We start from the raw sequence: 17,031 nt of genomic DNA on the forward strand, positions 1-17,031 counted from the left end.
CAAGAAGAAATTATATAATGGTTTTTCCTTTTTTTCCAAATCAAAAGGTATAAATTAGTATTTTAACTTTCTGCTCTTATATGTGATCAGAGCTTTACTGATAGAGGTTTTTGTTATAAAGAGAAATTAATGGAGTCACTTATGATCCTGGATTCTGTTGAAAGGACCCAAGCAAGTGTAATGTTTTATGGAACTAAAATTTATTTTATTATACTATAATCTCCTTGAGAGAAGGAAGACATTTTTCTTACTCATATTAAATCTTGTATGAAGGGCATTTAATAAAAAATATTATATTCTCATTTAAGGACATTTGGATAATTATAACAATGTATAAGAAAATAATCAATAATTTGACCACCCAACAGAAGACTCTTCACATTTTGATGCATTCCTTTCACTCTTTGTATCTATATAAGAATGTTATGTGTGTACATGTGTGTCTGTGTCTGTGTCTGTATACAAAATATTTGTAGAATCACTATGTCTCAGACTCATGCAGCCAGCCTGTGGTCAGAGCTATAAGCGTATTTAAAGAAACAGCTTTTTGTAATAACCTGCAAGATAACTTTTAAATATTGACTCTATGCATATATTTACACACACATTTGTAATTCTGAAGGTCTAAAATATCACTCTGCTGTTTTAGTAATTGTTACACTAGACTCCTTGTTCTCAGAATGATATATGCAATCTCAAACCTCCAGGTTATAATCTTCCTAGTATCCCCCTGCAGAATGCCCATCTGTTATAGTAACAGCAGTTAATTGCTTGCCTTTTGCAGTGTTGAACCCAGCCAATAGTTGGCTTTACTGTCCACCATCATTTGCTGTCACTTGGAAGAGCTGTTTTCACTGTATGCCAAAGTGGACAGGGGCCATCTTGAGGGCATCTATCCATCATTGAAGATACAATAAAACTGACCCAAACAGCGAAGACACTGGGATTGTTAGAGTTAGGGCTAGGCCATCACAGCAGTCCAGAAATGGCCTGCGGTTTCCCTTTATTGGATGATTAATTCTTTTCTACAATTTATTGCAGTCAAATAGGGACTCCTGGGGACAGTCTGGTGATCTGGGCAGTTAGTATCCATGGCCTTATCTCTGACTGATGTTTGGAGTATTTCTATTACAATATGTTGCTTCAAGCTAATGAATATTGCTATGTGACAAGTAACCTGGGATATTTCTTTCCTTTGTAATAACTCATCAGAAGAAAAGAAGTCAATCTGCAGATTATGGAGGTTAGACAACCACAAAGCAAAAGTAAAGGAGGTCTCTGCTTTTAAAGACAGAGGTCCTTCCATAGACAAAAATAGTTTAAAATTTGTAAGTCTTGATTAGCAAGGAGTCCCTTCTTATATTCCAAAAATTTTCCACACAAATAATTTCAAAATTTTCAAGGATGCTTACTCATCTCACAAATCCATGTGCTTTTTGGAACTGGGCACAGTCATTTCTACAACTGGTTTCAAATTCACTGGATAAATATTTATCCACCTGCCAAGTATTTGGAACTGAGCCATTCTCTTTCTTCTCTCCTACTGAGACTTTCTTCCAACCTTCAGAAATGGCTCTTGCTTCTGCATATCCAGTTTTTTGAGGGAAGGGATTCATGGTAGAGCTTTTTAGGCTGCAGGTGGTCCAGGGATTTCAGTTGTACCCTTTCCTTCCCTGAACAAAAAGATCCCAAGGAGCTCCAGGAGGAAGTTAGGCCAAAGAAGAGCAGGAGCCACACTATTGGCCTGGAATCTCCCTGCTGGAACAAATTGGAGTCTTCTGCAGAGACTGACTTCCTTACTCATGCATTTGCTGTCTCTTGGTGCTCATAATTGCCCCCAAGCCTGGCTTCCCTCAGATCAGTCCTTACATGGCAGGACTCCACTTATACCCCCAGAGGTCTTGGGTCTCTCTCAATCAGGGGCTATGCTCTGTGCTGGAGAAAGGGTAGCAGACACACTAAGCAAAGACGTTCTATTATACTAACCACCCGTGGCAGGTAAGAGACCTTTTTTCCAGACTGCATGTTGGAGTAGCAGCATAATTTAACATCCTGTGCCTCTCAAACTCTGATCTCCACTCTTTCTTTAACTTCCCTTCTACCCCCCTACAAAAACTTGGGGCCTTTCTTTCATTTAAAAGTTCATTTCTGGATTCTGGTTGCATTTAATCACTTTCAGAGTGGCAATGATGTGATTGAAAGGGATAGTCTTTGAAAGCAAATTCCCCTGAATTTACAATGGATTCCATCATTTATTACCTGTGTTATTAGAGGACAAGTTTGATGCTCTTTGAGCCTTAATTTTTAACTATTTAGAAAATAGAGTCACCAATGTCCACTTCACACAGGTGGGTAGGAAGATTATGTGACTTAATATATGTATTTTTTTTGCAAGGAGGGCATCCACAGAAGATTTGTATTCCTACTCCCCTTCTATTTTCTCCAGTAAATCTCTCTTAAGCAGTTTGGATTTTGGTATATGGAACATCTGATTAATTTAACCACCAGCTCTGATCTGGTTGCAATGTTCCCTCCACCTTGTTGAGACTTGCGGAGCAAGTTTCAGTCCTTTGACTTGGGGTCAAAATGTCTGCCCCTCTCTGAGGCTGGAGATGGTGCCCCTTCTGGGAATTCTCAGGCTCTACAGAGGTCTGTCCTGAAGTACTTTCTGCATGGACTGCTCTTGCCTTATTCCGGGCTTTTCTGCTGATTTTGACCTGAGAGTCTTCCATTGGAAGCACCTAATTACATGTCATCTTTTTCAAAAAACCTTCTTCAAATCACCCAGTTGGACAAGACCATCTCAGTATAAACATGACTCGTTTCCTGTACCACCTTATGCCACCCATAGAGCTCTTTCTCACATTTTATGGAGTTTGTTGAATAAGTGCATGTTTGAGGAACTGGTCTCTTTCCCAGTTACATAGTAAGCCGGTGAGATCAGAATCTTTATCTGATTCATCTTTATTTCTTTCTCAGAGCCTAGAAGATTGCCATACATGCACAAGACTCATGGTAAATGCTTTTTAGTAAATTGATGCATTTATTAAACTATAAAATACTTGCCCACACAGTTTCCCCAGATCTTTTGCCATTTTATGTCCCCAAAAGTCTATTTTTATTGATAAACGTCCTTCTCTAGCCTCTAGCTAAAATTTTAAATAAGTTATTATATTCTCTAAACAGTTAAAGTAACTTTAACTAAGCATTAAAAACAATAATGTGATTTTATTTATTATATGGAAAGCCTTGCATTCTAAAAGAAAAAGTACAGTAATAAAGGTATAGAATTATTAAATATGTATATGCATATAAGCCCAGGAGGTTATAAACCAATATATTAATAGTGATTTTTCCTAGTAAATGGAATTATATGTGACTGTTTTTCACATTTTTTTAACCAATGTTTTCCATTCTCTTATAATGACTATATTACATGAGTTTACAAAAAAGAAAAAAAAAAAAGGAAAGGAAAAAATGACATGTCAAAGCTAATGGGAAAAAGAAAATAGAAATACCGCAATTTGGAGGCATCTCTACTTTTCCAAGGTGTGAGGAGCGCCTGCTGTGCTGTCCTAGGTGAGCCACGGGTGCAGTAGCAGGTGGAACTCCCTCCCAGAGTGGGGAGCCTGAGTTTTCAAAACCATAAAACCACACCTTCTCAGCGACAGCTTCTACCCTGCAAGGCGTTTCTGAATTGAAGTAAATCTCTGCAAGAGGCGGCTGACGTCTGCCAGCCATTGGTAGAAAAAATACCAATACGCATCCATACCATATGTAATATCATAAGCAAGGAACACTCTGACCTTTAAAAATGTATAGAAGTCCACAATTTATGAGTAGGACATGTTTTTCAATATAGAACAAGGTTGGCATGAGACATAAAGTAGAGTTATATTTTCCAAGCAGAAAATATCCAGGCAGCTACTAAGCTGTTGCTTACCTGAATGCCATTTTTGAGAATTCTCTGCCATTTTATTACCATCTCTTACTGCCCTCTATAATATTTCCTCCTTCGGGGGCCTTGTGCAAAGTGGAGTGACCTTTGCTACTCAGGTCAGAAATCAGAGAGACTTTTGCACCATATTTATCTTCTATCATTTATGTAGCCGTGGAAAATAACTATTTAATGTCATATATAAACATTTGTTTTTAATGAAAAATAGTATTCTGGGCTTTTTAATTCTAACTTGCCAAAATATAAGTACATGTGTTCTAACCTTCATTGACAGGACTGTTGAGGGAGGTCTGTGCTCATGGTCATTGATTTTCCTGGAAAAAGAATATGTGCAGGCAGAGACATCTTAGCATCTAGCAATACATAAAAGGCCATGCTATTTGCAGTGCCCTTTTAAAAAGATTTATTTTATTTCAATAGATTTAGGGATTTTAAGTGTTTTTTGTTACATGGATGAATTATCTAATGCTGAAGTCAAGGCTTTTAGCGTACCCATCACCTGGATAGTGTACATTTGTACCCGACAGGAGGTTTTTTGTCTTTCACCCTCTTCCCACCCTCCCCTCTCCTTAGCTTCCAATGCCCATTACACCACTTTATGACCATATATACCACCGTTTAGCTCCCCTTGTAAGTGAGAACAGGTGGTATTTGTTGAAATGACCTTTTAAATTTTAAATTAGGAGCCAAAAGCTCACCTCTTTTCTCTCATCCTTTTAAATACTTGTAATGATTCTTGTTCAGCCTATTGCTGTGGCATCTTAAAATAGCAGCACAGCTCTTTGTTTAAATTCCCATTTCACAAATGAGGAAATGAGTGCAGGAGACAGCAGTGACTTATCGCTGGTCCCACGAGTGCCATCATCGTGCAGCTTTGCACCGGGGGGATGTCCAGGGAAGACTTGCACCTTGCATTAGCTTTCCTACCTCCCACCCCCCAGCCACATTAGGAAGCGCCCTCCTAATGTGAATGAATTTTCCAACTTGACATTCTTAACGAATCAGATTCTATCCAGTGCACTATATTAACTGTCATGTCTTACCATTTGTGATAATGCCCCACTTGATGGAATCAAAACCACAACCCTCTCAACGCAGCCAAGATTAAAAAAATCACAGCCTGATGGGTGACTCACCTGCCTCCTCTGTCCAAGCATCCTCCTGCCAGCCGCTGGAGGCCGCGGGTCCTCCTGCACAGTGTCCTTCCTTCTTTGCTTATATTCGCTTGAGTTGTGGTTGTTTGGGGGAAAGAGAAGGTGAAGAAGACGGTGTTTGGGCAACCTCTCTAATATCAAGTTACTTTAACACCTGGGGTGCTGGAGTTGTTCGAGAGGGCGTCCTTGCCTTTTTCCTGATCTCATGGCAAAACTGCAGGCTTTCACCAATAAGTGTGCCGCTGTAGTTTGTTTGTTTAGCACCCCTTTGCAGACTGAGGAAGTTCTCTTCAATTTTTAGTTTGCTCTAAGTTTTTGTCATGAATGTATGTTTAATTTAGTGAAATGCTCTATCTGCATTATGAGATGATCCCATTTTTTCTTCATTCTATTAACAGGGTGAATTACAGTGACTGATTTTCAAATGTTGAGCCAGCTTGCATTCTAAGGCTAAAACACACTTGATCATGGTACATTATCATTTTTACGTATTGCTGGATTTTATTTGTCATAATTTGCTGAGAATTTAGGCTATGGGCACAAGTGATATTGTCTGTGACATTCTTTACTTGTAGTATCTTCACCTGGCTTTGATATCAAGGTAAGGCTGGCATCATAAAATGTGTTGGGAAGTGTTTTCTTCCCTTTATATGCTGGATGAGTTTGCGTAGCTTTAGCATAACCGTCATGTGCTGCATAACAATGTTTCAGTTAATGACAGCCCATACATACTATGGTGGTCCCATAAGATTATAATAGAGTTGAAAAATCCCTGTCACCTAGTGACATTGTAGCAGTAACAATATGCTATGGCACAACACATTACTCGTGTGTTAGTGCTGATAGTGGTGTTAATAAACCTGCTGTGTGCCAGTCACGTAAAAGTATAGTACATATGATTATGTGCAGTACATAATACTTTTAATGATAATGAGTGACTTTAACTGGTTTATGTATTTACTATACTGTACTTTTATAGTTATTTCAGCATGTACTCCTTCTACTTGTAAAAAAATAGGTTAACTGTAAAACAACCTCAGGCAGGTCATTCAGGAGGTGTTCCAGAAGAAGCCATTGTTATCACAGGAGATGACAGCTCCATGGGTGGTACTGCCCCTGAAGGCCTTCCAGTGGGACAAGATGTGGAGGTGGAAGACTGTGATATTGATGATCCTGACCCTGAGTAGACCTAGGCTAATGTGTGTGTTTGTGTCTTTGTTTTTAACAAAAAAGTTTAAAAGGTAAAAACCCAAATTTTCATTAACAGAAAAAAGCTTACAGAATAAGGATATAAAAAAAATATTTTTGTACAGCTGTACAATGTGTGTTTTAAGCTAAGTGTTGTGTGACAAAAGAGTCAAAAAGTTAAAAAAATTAAAGATTTATAAAGCAAAAAAGTTACAGTAAACTAAGGTTATTATTGAAGAAAAAATTATGCTGTAATAAATTTAGCGTAGCCTACGTGTGCAGTGTTTATAAAGTCTACAGCAGTGTGCAGTCTAGTCCTGGGCCTTCACATTCACTCACCACTCACTCACCGACTCACCCAGAGCAACTTCCAGTCCTGCAAGCTCCATTCATGGTAAGGGATTTATACAGGTTTGCCATTTTTAATGCCTTATATTGTTTTTTGCTATACCTTTGCAGTTTAGCTGTTTAGATACACAAATACTTACCAATGTATTACAGTTGCCTACAGTATTCAGGACTGTAGGTTTGTAACCTAGGAGCAATAGGCTATACTATATACAGGCTTATGTAAGGACACTCTATGATGTTCACACAATGGTGAAATTGCCTAAGACACACTTCTCAGAATACATCCTCTGATGTTAAGTGACACATGACTGTATTTTGTTCTTAAGCGTTATTAGAATTGAACAGTAAAGGCATTTGCTCCTGAAATTTTCTTTGCTGGAAGGTTGTTAACTGTTAATGTACTTTTTAAATAAATATAGGAAAATTAAGATCATTTTTTCTGATTGAGATTGGCAGTTGGTTCCTTTCAAAATATTTATTTCATCTAAGCTGTTGAATTCATGAAAGTAGAGTTGTTTATAGTTTTCCCTTATTATTTGTCTAATCTGTATAGATTCTGTAATGATGTCACCACCAATTTCTGATATTTATATTTTCTTTCTTCTCTATTTGTTATTGCTCATTCGAATAAGAGGTTTTACAATTTTATTGATTTTTTTCAAAGGACCAATTTTTTTGTTTTGTTGATTTTTTTCTCTATTGCTTCTCTATTTCAATGTAATTAATTTCTGCTCTTATCTTTATTATTTTCTTTCTCCTGCTTGCTTTGGATTTAATTTGTTGTTTTCCAGTTTCTCAAAGTGAAAAGTTAGAGAATTGACTTGAGACTTTCTCTGTTTTATAATGTAAATATTTGGTGGTATTGATTTTTCATTAAGCACTGATCTAGTTGTATCCCATAAATTTCAGTGTGCTGTGATTTTATTTTCATTAAATTCAAAATATTTTCTATTATCTTAGGTAACTTTTTTGTGCCATGGGTTATTTAAAAGTGCTTTGGTTAATTTTCAAATATTTGGGGATTTCTCCCTATATATTTCTTTATTTATTTTTACTTTATTCCTGCCATGGCTCAGGAAAATTCTTAGTGTAATTTCAATATTTTCTATTTGTTAAAGGTTATTTTTTGGCCAAAAATAAATTCTACTGGTGATTTTTTCATGTGCACTTAAAACTGTGTATTTTCTATTGTTGAAAGTATTCTATAAATATCAAATAGGTCAAATTGGTTGATAGTGTTGTTCAGGTCATCTATATATTTATGTATTTTCTGTCTATTTGTTTTATTGGTTACTGAGAAAGGAGTGTTGAAGTCTTCAAGTATAATTGTGGATTTCTTTATTTCTCCTTTTAGTTCCTATATTTTGAAGCACTGCTCTAGGAGAAAAATTATGCAATTGACCTTCTTTATCACTAGCACTACTTGTTTTAAAGTCTATTTTGTCTAATAATTTGTATAAGTGCTCTAGCTTTCTTTTGATTTATATAATGTTTTATTTTACATCCTTTAACTTTTAAGCCATCTATGTGTTTAGATTCAAAAGTACATGTCTTATAGATATCACATATTAGTGTCTTACTATGTCATCCATTTTTATGATCTCTGTCTTTTAAATGATGTATTTAGACCATTTATATTTAATGTAGTTTTTGATATGGTTGCATTAAGATCTATTATTTTGCTAGGCATTTTTTAATTTGTTCTGTATCTTTATTATTTTTTCTCTTTTTTCTTCTTTGTATGAATACAGTATATTTGGAATCATTTCCTTTTGTCTCTACTATTGGATTATTATTTAGTGCTTTTGTAAAAAACATTTTTAGTGATTTCTCTATGGTTTAGAATGTACATTTTGAATTATTCATATCCAGTCTTCAAGTATCATACCACTTCTATGTTAAAATCTCCCAGCTGGATTCTTCCAATTCCTTCCTTCCATTATTTCTGAAATTTTGTAATATTCTTTACTTTCACATATATTATGATACACAATGCATTGTTACTGCATTGGTTTTACACAATGAATTATATTTTAAAGCAATTAAAAATAATAAAAATTATTTAACATTTACCTTCATTTATATCACTTCTAGCACTCTATTTCTTTGCATAGATCCAAGTTTCTATCTGATATCCTAATCCTTTGTTCTGAAGAACTTCTTTTACCATTTCTTATAGTGTAAGTCAGCTGTTAATGGATTTCCTAAGTTTTTGCTTGTCTGAAAAAGTCTTTCTTTCATATTCTTTTAGGAAGATGTTTTCACTAGGTATAGAATTCTGGGTTCATCATTTTTATAATTAGCCCTTTTAAACATATCACTCCATTGTTCTCTCACTTGAAAATCTTCTGATTATAAGTCTGTATTCAAGATTTTCTCTTTATCTTTAGTACAGCAGTTTGCATATCACATGTCTGGGGGTTTGTTTCTTTATGTTTATATCACTTAGTATTCTCTGAGATTCTCTCATATGTGATTTTGTATCCTTTATACTTTTTGACAATTCTCAAATACTATCCCTTTAAATATATCTTTTGCCCCATTCTCTATCTTCTACACTTCCAATGATATACATATACTAGGTAACTTGATTTTGTTCCATAGCTCTTGAATACTCTGGTCTGTTTTAATTTTTTCCAGTCTTTTTTTCTCTTTGTGTTTGTTAAAGTTTGGGTAATTTCTATTGAAGTATACTCAATTTTACTGATTCTTTCCTTCAGTGTGTCAACTTTACAGATATACCTGTTGAAGGCATTTTTTTCATCCCTGCTGCAGTGTTTTTGATTTCTAGCATTTCTGTTAATTTGTTTTTGCAGTTTCCATCTGTCTTCCAAAATTTCCCATGTGTCTATGCATACTTCTACCTTTTCCACTAAATCCTTTGACATATTATAGTAGTTATTTTAATTCTTTGAGAGTTTCTGCATCTGGTTAATAAAAGTATATGCTTTCCATTATTTTGTCTCTCTTTAGGAGTTGTTCTTTTTTCTTTTTCTTTTCTTCTTCTTCTTCTTCTTCTTCTTTTTTTTTTTTTTTTTTTGCTTTGTTACGTGTCTTTTAATTTTTGGCTGGAAGCTGGACCTCTTATGTAGGACAGAAAAGATTAACGTAAATACTATTTGTGACAGGAACTGAACATGCCTTCTGTTTTGCTAAGCCTTTGGTGTGAGACATTGATTCAATATTTTCAGAAATTGAGCTGGGTTTGGAGTTTGTTGTTGCTATGATTACCCTCAGTTCACTTCAGGCTTTTTAAATTTCTCTGTATTACTTTGAACTAAGGGTGGGGACTAGGTTGCCAGAGGATTTTTCTCAATAATCCTGATCTACCACCAACTTTAATCTTCAATATGTGCCTAAACCCTAGGGAGTGTCTATCTTTCTGTGTTTTGTCCGTCCCTCCCCCAGCTTGGAATCCTGTTATTTCTGACTGGGTACATGCTAGCCTGGTGGAAAGTGGGCAGAGGTGCTTTCTTCTGTCTGGCGCAGGCTTCATGTTAGGCAATGCTTTATCCCAGGTTTCTCTGTGATTCTTCTTACTCAGTGTTAGGGAGTCTCTGCTGCTTTGGGCCCAAGATTTTTTCAGCCCCCACTCCAGGTATGGAGGTTTATCTTCAGTTCCCTCTCTATAAATGCAGTAGGTCTTCATCCATATCCTGAGGGTAACAGGGTTCGCTGCCTTTTTCCCAGAAGTTTGAGGTTTTTGTTCTGTAGAAGAGATGGGGACAACGGTCTGGGCAGAGACATGTGCCTTTCCTGCCACAGCTACTGCTCTTTCTTGCAGGCCCACCACGGGGTGGGCTTTTTCCTGTCACTTGCTCTGCCTCTCATTTTCTTGTGAATTCTCAGTGAAGTCTGGGGGGAATAGCCTGTGGGTGAAGAGTCACCTTGTCTCCCTGCACATCCCAGGATTCTAAACACTTGCACTAACGTACACTTTGCTTTTAGTAAGTGCTCATGTACTAGCTGTCCTTGAAGGCACTTGTCTTTTTGTAAGTTTCAGTTATTTGGCTGCCCTCCAATCTCAGCTCTCTGATGAACTGAAGAAAGTTTGATTTTGTAGATTATCCATTTTATTTCTTCTTGTTGATAAGAGTTGCAGTAACACTTTCCAGCTTCTTACATCTTAATTCAAAGCCAGAAGAAAAGTCCTTTCAATTAATCTTTTGTGTTCTTCAGTTCTTGGAAGGCTTTTGAGTTATTTCACTGATGATTGTCTCGATTTTTCTCTTAGTTATCTCTTTCGGGAAATCATATTATTTGGCTTTTGGATCTTCAGAACTGAAACTCTAAATATCTTACCTCTTATATTTTCAATTTCTTAGTATTTTTAAAAATTTCTTTACAGATTTTTTGACTATATTTTAAATTCTTTTATTCAGTTTTCTATTCATGCTATCATGTGTTTAGTTCTTGAGAACTCTTTGCTCTTTATTGAATATCATATATGACAAATACATCAAATACATAATATATGTTATGAATGTATATATAATTCTTATTTATTAGGAATTATATAATCAAATATATGACCTATATCAATATATAAGATACATATCATATATGTTTTATATATAATATATATTCTAATTATATATAATTGCATATTTCATTGATAGAATAGTTTTGAGAATATTATTTTCACTTTGTTTTTTTCTTCTCCCAGCATTTTTTCTCTATCTGATCCAAGTTTTTTTCCCCCTCTGTATTTTCAGGAAGTATCTCACTTCCCTAATAAGAGTTTTCTTAAGATATATAAAAATACATGTCTGTCTTCTCATAATTAAGAGTAGAAGACTGAAAAGCTAATTGGAAGCTCTGAATATGTGGGTAGGGCTTATTAATCTTGACCTTAACTGTCATGTGAGGTGCTTGTGGGAACAACAAACGGCAGTATGTTTAGGACTTTCCTACTGAGTTGCTTGAATTACTCAGAGAAGAGCCTTTCCATCTCCCACATGTTGGCAAAGGTCTTCCTTCCATTTATCATTCTGGAAGCTCACTGTGAGGGTGTGAATTGTGGGCTCTCAGCGTTCAGTGTGCGTAGTTGCTGGATCCTCCTTTATAAAGTGGTAAATATACACCTATGCACTCTCAGCTGAGCTTTGTGTTCTCTCATACATTTCTAGGTTTTCATCAGCAAGGAAAAGCCTGTAGCTGAGCATGTGGAATAGGATAGGACTTCAGAGGAGCAGTGTTTCCTCACCTTGCTTTCACTCAATATTCTGTTTTAGCTCCATTTGTACAGTAGCTCTAGTTACAGAGATACTGAAGTTGCTCTTAGTGTGCATTTTGGGGTTTCTGCAGTGTAAATTACGTCAGTTCTCAGCTTGCACCACTGTTTGGGGTTCAACTTTTTTCTGGGTCTGCTAAGTCAGTTACCACCTCAACCATCTGTTTCTTAGCTTTTGATGATTTCTGTTCTTATGTCCTCTCCCGGTTTGACTGTTGCTGTGGGTTTATATTTTTTAAGTTAACCTTTATTTTTAAGATATATCTAGAAGGAACAAATTTGGATATCTGCATCTGATCTTCTATCAAAATTCAGAAGGTGAAGATACTATGCTTGAATTTCTGCCTTATCTCCACCACTTAAACAGTATACTTTGAAAATGAAGACAATGAGTGGTACTTGTCTTACTCTTTATTAAAAAATTAAAACAAATAAATGTATAGCAATTAAGAAATTCCAGATAATCAGTGAAACAGAAGTTCTTTGAAATGGATTTCGGTGCTCATATAAACTTAAAACATGAGGGGCTGTCCGGAAAGTATCCAGCCATGTAACTGTTCTCTTTCTAGTAATATTAACAGTGGCTCGAGACTTACCAGACAGCCCTGTTATTAACAAGGAATAATTATAAATTAATAAAACAGAAGAGAATGAAAACTTAGAAATAAAATCATATTAGTGTTAGTTTTATTTTTAAAATAAAATAATTATAAATTAAAACAAGCAAGTGAATTAGCTGATATGAAGAGAATGTAATGAATATAATGAGATGAAATGCAATAGATGAAATCATGAAAAATGCATAATTGTGTTCATACACATCTTACACTTTGTGTATTTCCAGGTATTTTCATTATGCATGCTTTATTTTTTTATACTTTTCTGTAATTTCAAAATATTTTGCAAGAGTGTGAGTTATATAATAATAAAATTTGCCACACCAATTTAGATAGCTTTTAGACTTCAATTGCCTGAACTTTTAAGACACGATGTGATTGCAAACAAGTTTACAATTTGAAAACTTAAGATTTTTACTGAATGTCAATGGAGAAGAAGCCAAACTCTGTAAAATAATTTAAAGAGGTTAATTCTGAGCCAAATTTGAGAACCATGACCCAGAACCATAACCAAGAAGCCTTTAGCTAGTGGACTCGCTGTGGCTGGGTTACAGTTTGGCTTTATACATTTCACGGAGACAGGAATTATAGGTAAAGTCATAAATCAATACATGGAAGGCATATATCGGTTTGATCTGAAAAGGTGGGCCATCTTGAAGGGGAGGGATGAGGGACTTACAGATTCTAGGTGGTTTTAAAGATTCTTTGACTTGTAGTTGGTTAAAGACATGAAACTTTGTCTAGAGGCTTGGAATGTTTTAAGATAAAGAGGTCTGTTAATCAGAGACAAGCCACCAGACATATTTGTTGTGTAAATTGAGAACATTGCAATTTTCTTGCATAACCTTAGGCCTTTCAATGAGTTATAAAGGATATTTACAAGGGTGGGGGCATGATGAGGTGTGTCTGACCTCCCCTCTCATGGCAGACAATTCAGTTTTAGGGTATCCCCTTAGCCAGAAAGGGGTCCATTCAGTCAGCCAGTGGGGGAAAGCCTTAAGATTTTATTTTAGTTCACATGAGCAAACCATACCATGATTTTTTTTCCTATATTAGTATCCTGATTTCCACAAAAGCTATCTGACAAGTACCATTTTTATATATGGACTAACACGAACTGAAAATTGTTTTCTTTCCGCAGCTAAGATGAGAAATGTCTACACAACTGCCACTTTAGCAGCATTATAAAATGTCCTTTCTCTCTTAATTGTTTTCCTGTCAAAGAAAAAATAAAAAGAAGACATCAAGCACAGAGCATCCTTAAATACCTTAAGTGCTGTGGGGCCTAAAAGCTTATCGTCATTTTTAACAACGTGACTCCAAAGTTTATTAGTGTTTCACATTTATTCCAGGCACTATGATTGCTACTAGGAATAAAGACAAAATAGGGGTGAGACTGCAAAAACAAAAAGGTAATTGTGTTACTGCTATGGTGACTGGTATGATTTTGTATGGTATCAAATGTGTGGCCTCATGTGAATGGGCCTGGCCTGGGAACAGCCAGGTTTGTAAATTCATTATAGCATATGATTCCTCCCTGATATCGCTCCCCTGCAACCACTGAAAGCCGCACAACAGCTAGTAAACTGGCTGTCAGACTGGCTCATTTGCTACCTGAGTGATTTGCTTCTACTTGGTCTGAATGGAGCAAACCATTCAAGATCATGCCTCAGCAAAACCACAAATGTTTGCGTGAGTGATACACACGTTTGGTGACATCCACAGAGAGCAAACACAGATGCAAGCCAATAGGCGATGTCAGCACTCTACCTTGCTGAATAGAACCGCTTTGCACTAGCGCTGCGATGCAGCTGGTCCCGTCTGGGCCAGCTGTGAAAATTGTTTGCCCACAATGTCCCTTCTGGCTGACCCCAGTGCCCATTCCAATTGGTCAGTGCCTGTTCTAGAGCAGTGATTAATGTTTTGAATGCTGCCCTTGTTTATACTGATGGATTTGAATAGCCAAAGGTGGGCTTTGAAATGAGTTTACCACTGAATTTGAATCAGGAAAGCAATGATTAAATACTTTGCATAATAGAGTAAATGGAATGAGTGTTAAATAAGGGAGTTGTATATGGAGGCACAGCTTGAGGGAAGTGGGTCCCAGTGGCTTTCCCTTCTGACGGGGAGATGGCCAAATGACCTCTTAGGTTCTTTTCACGTAAGTTTTCTTTTTATTGCTACCCAATATGCTCAGAACAAATATAAAGGATTTAAAGCATAAAGTAATCCAAAGACCCACCTGTGTTTTCATTACCTGCCTTCAGAGCAGGAACACAGCCAGTCCCCAGGAAGCTCTGTCTCCTCAGTAGTTCCTCCTCTGCCTGCCCTCCGCCCCCTGGAGAAAGCCACTCTCCTGGATCTTGTGCATCTTACTGTTTTTGGTCATGATTTTAGCTCAGCTGTCTAAACTCCAATTAGTTTAGCAGGTGTTGAAACTTTACATGAATGGAGTCCCGCTGTATGCATTGCTCTGTGAACTGTATTTTTTCATTCAATATTTTTCTCATAAGAATCATCTATTGTGAAATGTAACCCTAGTTTATTTAGATGTAATTCTCTATACAATTCTGTTATGTGAAAACACCAAACATTGGTCATCGAAATTCTACTGAGAATGTTGTTTGTTTCTACTTTTGTTTGTCCTATGACCATCTGTTTCGCTATGGACAATGTTGTCGTACCTTCTGGTGCACACATGCGAGAGGTTCTCTAAAGTGCATGAACTGGGAAGAAAATGAAGGGCCGTGTGATAGGCATGTCTTCAGGTTTACTCAGATATACCAACCCTCCAATAGTGGGTAGAAATTCCCTTTGCTCTGTAGCTCCTCTCAACACTAGACATTGCAAATGATTTAATCATGGTTTAATTAATACTTAATTACGAATGAAGTTGAGCATATGTTTGTATATTTGTCACTCATGTTTCCTTTTTGGTGAAATATTAGCTCAAGTAGTTTGCCCATTTTTCTCTTAGGTTCTTTTTCTTATCATTACTGAGGCATTAGCATTCTTGATATGTTTTTCATATTGTCCTTTGTGATTATGTATGTGGTAATATCTTTACCAAATTTTTGGTTTAACTTTTTATTCTTTATGGGCTTTAAAAATTTTTTTGAACAAAAATTCTTAATTTTAATGTAGTCACTGTATCAATCCTTTTTCTTTAATTTGAAATAATTATAGTTTCAGAGGATGTTGCAAGTATAGTACAGGGAAGTCCCCTGTACTTTTCCCACAGTTTCCCAGTGGTTACGTTTTACCTAACTATAGTAAAATGTCAAAACCAGGAAACCAGCCTTGATACAATGTCTGTGCATAAATTCTCTGCCATTTTATCAGGTGAACTGATGTGTGTAACCACCACCGCAGTCAGGACACGGAACAACTCCGCGAGCACACAGATTGTCACCTGTGCTATCCCTCCGCAGTCATTTCCTCCAACTAATCTTAACTCTTGATGATAATTACTTTGCCTTTCTTTCCGTGTGTGTGTATGGTATGTTTTTTATTCAGTTGAGATTCATAGAACATAAATTTAGTCATTTCAAAGTGTACAACTATGTGGCGTTTCGTCGATGCACAATGTTGTGCAGTCATCAGCTCTATGCAGTTCCCAAACCTTTTCATCCCCCTGGAGAGACTCTGTACCCCTCAAACAGCTGTTCCCCATTCTCCTGTTCCCCCAGTCCCTCTGAACACCTATCTGCTTTCTGTCTCTAGGGTTTACCTAATCTGATTATTTTATATGACTGCAATTATACGATTGTGACATTTTATATCTTGTTTGTTTCACTAATGTTTCTGAGGTTCATCCACATCTTAGTGTATATCAATACTTTGTTCCCTTTTATAGCAGTATAAAATTCCTTTGTATCTATATACTGCAATCGGTTTATCCATTCTTCCATTTATGGATATTTGGACTGTTTCCACCTTTTGGCTATTGTGATTAGCGCTGCTATGAAAATACATGTACATGTATTTGTTTGAGTACCAGTTTTTAATTCTTTTGGATATATATCTAGGAGTGGAATTGCAAGATCATATGGTAATTGGGTGTTTAACTTTTTAAGGAACAAACTGCTTAGTTCAGTGACTGAAGCATTCTACATTCCCACCAATGATGTTCCAGAGTCTTAGTAGGTTCCTAGTAGGTATGAAGTGGTACTTAACTGTAGTTTTGATTGACTAATGATGTTTCATATACTTTTTGGTCATGTGTATATCTTCTTTGGAGAAATATCTATTCAAGTCCTCTGCCCATTTTAAGATTGTGTTTTTTGTCTTTTTGTTGTTGAGTTGTAAGTGTTCTTTATGTATTCTTGATACTATACACATATCAGATATTTGCTTTGCAAATATAATCTTGTATTCTGTAGATTTTTCACTTTCTTAATAATGTCCCTTGATGCACAAAAATTTTTGATTTTGATGAAGCCCAGTTTATCTAACTTTTTCTTTGTTGCTTGTGCTTTTGGTGTCATATCTATGAATCCAAGGTTATATCTTAACTAAAGGTAAGGAACA

The sequence above is a fragment of the Eulemur rufifrons genome, chromosome 29 (assembly GCF_041146395.1).
Source record: "Eulemur rufifrons isolate Redbay chromosome 29, OSU_ERuf_1, whole genome shotgun sequence".
NCBI classification, from domain to species: Eukaryota; Metazoa; Chordata; class Mammalia; order Primates; family Lemuridae; genus Eulemur; species Eulemur rufifrons.